General features: G+C 46.2%; 1 protein-coding gene across 5 annotated transcripts in view; it reads right to left on the reverse strand.

Annotated features, from left to right (window-relative positions):
- Positions 1-632, reverse strand: part of ncor2 (nuclear receptor corepressor 2) — a 67,567-nt gene extending 66,935 nt beyond the window's left edge. For all 5 annotated transcript variants that reach the window (XM_027022073.2, XM_027022072.2, XM_027022070.2 and 2 more), the window contains exon 1: positions 438-632. The gene's annotated coding sequence lies outside the window, so the exon portion shown is untranslated. The remainder of the gene's footprint in view (positions 1-437) is intronic.
- Between the last annotated feature and the right edge of the window lie 5,368 nt (positions 633-6,000).

Here is a 6,000-nt window from a genome sequence, read left to right on the forward strand (position 1 = left end):
ATAAAACCATCGCGCGAAATGAACGGTGGACGGACTGAACAAGCGGATAAACCGATAACCGCATTAAAGACACACGCCACTTAACAAAAACACGCTGACTTGTGCCGTATCGATTCCCTATTGTCATCTCCTCAGCTAACGTCGCTAACTAGCCAGCTACACATGTATTTTAGCTTAGCTAACGCTAGCGGTAATCTTGAAGGCAACTGGCTAAAATAGCTTCTTATCTTAGCTTACCTAGCTAACGTTTGCTGACCACAACGAGCTCCGGTTTCCGCATTTTGAATCTCAATTGCGAAACAGTTCGTGTGTGTGAAACCCAAGAAGGGACAGCACGAGTCATCCCGCAAATTCAAGCTAACACCCGTTAGCCACACCGAACCCTCGCTGAGGCAAACGGCTTAGCGGACAAATTAACGTCCGCGGTAACGTCTTACCTTTTTAACGTTTAAGGCCTGGTGCTACCGGACTTTCTGTAGTTTTTTTGTTTGTTTGTTTGTTTGCTTTTTTAACGAAGTAAAACAAAAATAAACGTCCACTATTAATCCACACAGAGAACTGTCTCCGTCCTCATCGGTTTCGTCGCGTCTGTTCAGCGAACAACCGAACCGCCTAGCTCTCGAGAGCGCTCTCGAGAGACGTCCTGCGTTCTCGCGCGCGCTCTCTCTCCCGTGCTTTTTATTTTTTACCCACGTTCTCGCCCACTCGTCTCCAGCCAGATGTAGTTGGAGACGGGAGATTGGGTTTTGTTTAGTTTTTTTTAACACATTTTCCATCTTTTCAAAGTCTGCAGCAATTACACAGAACGTCAGGGGGAAAAACAAATATAGGTGTGAGATATATATAGATATAGATATAGATATATAGATATAGATAGATAGATAGATAGATAGATAGATAGATAGATAGATAGATAGATAGATAGATAGATAGATAGATAGATAGATAGATAGATATTTCTTACGACGATGTTGTTCACTAATTTGCAAGCGCCCGTTGAAAGTCAAATGTATTACTCGCGTCGCTTAAAGGGCCAGCGTTAGTTCAAAGTTGTAGGGACTATCACTACAAATCACACCGCGACAAGTATCCTTTTTTATAAACTAATCTAGGTGTCGACGGCAAATTTTAGTGATTTGCTGAAAACGTACTATGAATGTAACTGAATGTTATGTAAATTAATTTTACTGAGACTATTTGCTGTTTATACTGGAGTTTTTAGCCAATTGATATTAAGTTAACCATTGTATAGGTTTCCTCCTTTTTCGGTTTTACTGGCAAGCTCACTGTGGAATGGTAAATATAAAGACATGGCATGAGTACTTTAAATCTTTCTTGTTCTGATGTAGCACTCATAAACATGATCTCTACTTCAACACACACACACACACACACACACACACACACACACACACACACACACACACACACACACACACACACACACACACACACACACACTACACTGCAGACACTAGTGTAGTGTGTGTCCAGTCCCTGGACCCTCATGCCGTTCCCAGCTGTCTTGTTTGAAGCCTGCAGAGACACAAGCAGTGGAGGAGCATTGAAGGATGGCACACTGGAGATCCTGGCAGGGGTCAGTGGCTGCTCACCACCTGACCTGTGCTCCGTGTAATGGTCCGAAACCTCCCCTGCGCCAGCCAGCCACCCGTGGCCCTGACCTGACGTGCGGCCACTATTGAAGTAGCATGATTAATCATTCATAAAGTCTCTTATATAAGATGCCATTGGACGCTGTAGGTGGTGCTCAGCAGAGGTAGGGGCTGGGATGGCCTTGCTTTGATCAGGGTGCTGTTTTTCTAAAATATCAGCAACCTTGTTCCTGCCCAAACTGTGTTTACAGTTATTCATGCTGCTTCAAAGCTAGAATAATGCGATCAGTATGAGAGGGTGACGCTTGGAGAAAGCGCAATATTATATCTGAGCCCCAAGGCAGTAATCATTATATGTGTGTGTGAAAGAGAGAGAGAGAGAGAGAGAGAGAGAGAGAGAGAGAGAGAGGGGAATGCATGCGCTGACATTTATGATGGATATGCATTAAAGTAACCTTCAAAAAACTGGCAATAAATAAATAAATAAGAATCTTCTCACTGAGACTTGGTGTCCCCAATCCTTCATTTCCCAGCCTGCCTTGGGGGACGTGGACTTCTTCTTATCCTCATTCATGAGCATTTTTGATGCTACAGTTCGAATGTACAGAGGTCAAAGATACTGGCCCCCAGGAGCAGGGACATCTGTGCTCGGCTCCGTGCAGGACGCACCCCTTTTCTTCCTGTCTTTTCAGATGGTTTCAAACAGACGCTGGACCCAGGCTGGACTTGACCTACATTTCTGTCTCCCCACTGTTCTGTGATGTCAGATGGGTTTGTTTTTCTTTTCTTCTGTTTTTCTTTCTGTTCTGCGTTCGCTCTGTCCCTCCACCACCCCGCCCTTCCGCTCTCGTACGGGAGGAGGTAAGCGAGCTGTTTCTTTTTTCAAGGCTCTCAGGAAACCAAAGTGTCACGGTAACCCCCCCCCCCAACTCTACAATGGGCTAATTACCCAGCGCAGCTATAAACCTGAAGTGGTTACAGCACTGAGTTTGTGTGTGTGTGTGTGAGAGAGAGAGAGAGAGAGAGAGAGAGAGAGAGTGAGGAATAGATTGTGTACATGTGTGTGGGCACTTTCACAAGGACATTTTATACATATGTGTGTGTGAGAGAGAGAAAGGTCGAGTCTGTGTGTGTGTGTGCGTGTGTGTGCGTGCGTGTGCGAGAGCACGAGTGTGTACATGTGTGCGGGCACTTTCACAAGGACGTTTTGCTATTCTTGCTTTGCTTGTGAGACTCTTAATTGTCACTCAGTTCCCCTGGCTGAGCATAGCCAGATCCCCCCAAACTTCCTCTGGAAAATACATCATATGATTGTAGTTGACCAGCAAGCCAAAGTGGTCATTTTGATGACAGAATCAGAAGTAATAACGGAAGATGAGGAGATTTCCTCACCACACTGCCTTCCTCTCTCATGAAGGGTAATCTGTGTGTGTGTGTGTGTGTGTGTGTGTGTGATTAAAAGAGGGAGTGAGAGAGAATGAGATTATTCTATTATTATGATAATGATATTATTTTAGCAGAATGAGTTTTGACATTTTGAAGATCTTTTCACGCACGCGCACACACATCTATGTCAGCATCAAAGTCCTATTCCTGCTGGTTCTCTTGCAAGCAAAAGTCTAACTAAAAGCTATTGATTTACAAGCCTCTGTATTGGTGGCTGTGTAGAAGGAAGCCATTAGGACAGTTCAGATTCATGAGGCTCCATGAAGGACAGAGAGTGAAAGAAGGAGCAGAGATATGAAACAGCAAAGAGACTGCCTCAGACAGACCTGCCTCAGACAGACCTGCCTCAGACAGTCCTCTGGACGCGGGAGCGTCTCTCAAACCTTTCTGTATGCTCACAGGGGTTCTAGCAGAAGAACACGTGGCCTTACTCAGCACAGAACTGTTTAAAATGACGCAGGAGCTCAAAAGGATCAAAAGTCTTCATCTTCAATATCAGTTCGGCACTCACAGATGCTCCCAGATACTGGGACACCCCCGCGCAGCCCTGGCGGCTCTCCATAGCACCGATTCTGTGCCACATTCGTGCTGCCCACCCTGACCCTGCCATGGGCACACCAGCCGGTGGGGGCTGGGATTCGCTCTGCTGAAGTCACTTTGTAACTTGCAGCGCTCCCTCGGGGGACAGGATATTTCCCCCCAGGTCTACACGCAGGACGCGTCTTTGGCGTCTGCTAGACAAACGCAAACACAAACTTGTGCTAAATGGCCAGTTCACTGAAGGTTGTGCATGCTTTAATGAACTGTTAGTCTGTCTGCATAGTGGTGTTTGGATGTTTTACGTTTGTTGTATACTTGTGTTATAGTTCCACTACAAATGAGGCTTCAGTCTTTGCATAATTAAAGGTGTAAACTGAATTTAAACCAGTGGGATCAAGTCTTCTTTGTGCTATCTGACTGAACACTATGGAACCAGGCAGTCAGGGAAACCTCTGCGGAAAACAAGTCACTGCTTGTGAGTCCATACGAACATGACAGACAAAGACACTGGAACAGAGATGAAAGGTCATAGTGTGTAAGCTATATATAACCACAATACAGTTCCCAGGTTCCTACATTCATAGTAAGACAGAGAGAGACAGAGAGAGAGACAGACAGGGAGACAGATAGAGAGAGAGACAGACAGGGAGACAGATAGAGAGAGCGAGAGAGAAAACGTATGAGATTGTAAGAAAGCACAAGAACGTAGGAGAGAGGATAAGTGAAAGGGAGAGAGACACCATGGAGAGAGGAAAATGTTTAGGTGGTGGACATAAAAAAGAACCCTAGAAACACACACACACACACACACACACACACACACACACACACACACACACACACACACTCACGCACACACACACACGCACTCACACGCACACGCACTCACACGCACTCACACTCACACACACACACACACACACACACACACACTCACGCACACACACACTCGCACTCACACACACACGCACTCACACGCACTCGCACTCACACACACACACACACACACACACACACACTCATGCACTCACAGGCACACACACACACACACACACTCACACTCACACACACTCACACACGCGCACTCACACACGCACACTCACGCACACTCACACGTGCACACACACACACGCACTCACACACACACACTCACTCATTCACACACGCACACTCACGCACACTCACACGTGCACACACACACACACACACACACACACACTCACACGCACTCACAGTCACTCACACGCACACACACTCACACACACGCACGCACTCACACACACGTACTCACACACACATGCACACACACACACACTCATGCACTCACACGCACACACACACACACACACACACACACACACACTCACACACACACACACTCACACACACGCACTCACACACTCACACGCACACACACACACACACACACACACACACACACACACACACACAGAGTGACTCATATTCAAATGCATACACCAAACACAGGCTCATACCCAAATCCATATATACACCTACAGACACAACTTAACACAGTGGCTCATATCAACACTCTGTCACTCACACACACACACACACACACATTCATAACCACACAGACATATACACACAAACACAGTCACACTCAGCAGTGGAATTCAACAGCGGATCAGCAACAGAACACAACCAAACCCCCCCACACACAAACATAAAAAACGGACAGGACACAGGATGCAACATAAGTGTAAGTGTAGTTAGGAAATCATTAAACTCTTAAGCAAATACTCAGTTTAAAGCAAATACCTTTATTTAAATAGCTGAAAATTGCACCATTATAGTGTCAGATATTTTCACACTCCAACAGTGGATTACACAACAGCACACTAATACACACTAATACACCACCTCACACATACGCCCAAACACACACCCCACCTCACAAATATGCCTAAACACACCCCCCACCTCAGCCATATGCCTATACACACACCCCACCTCACAACTATGACCAAACACAAACACACACCCCACCTCACACACACACACCCAAAAACATAGCCTCCTCATGCATACATCCAAACACACACACCCCACCTCGCACACATGCTCATACACACACCTTGTCTCCTTGGGGCAGGCAGACACAGATGGCTCCATTGAACGCCTGCATATTTCACATTCCAGCCCATGTTCTGGTGTCTGCCCACTGCTGGAGCTTGTCTAATGCTCTCCCTCTTTTCCTCTCTCTCTCTCTCTCTCTCTCTCTCTCTCTCTCTCTCTCTCTCTCTCTCTCTCTCTAAGAGATCTCTTAGCAGAACAGATGACAATGGTCAGGACAGCTCCTCCACGGTTCTCCTCCAAGAACCATGCTGGCTTTGACTCCACACAAATGGGACATAGAGATGATAGTTCTCCTTCTCTC

Source organism: Electrophorus electricus, chromosome 18 (assembly GCF_013358815.1).
Source record: "Electrophorus electricus isolate fEleEle1 chromosome 18, fEleEle1.pri, whole genome shotgun sequence".
NCBI lineage: Eukaryota > Metazoa > Chordata > Actinopteri > Gymnotiformes > Gymnotidae > Electrophorus > Electrophorus electricus.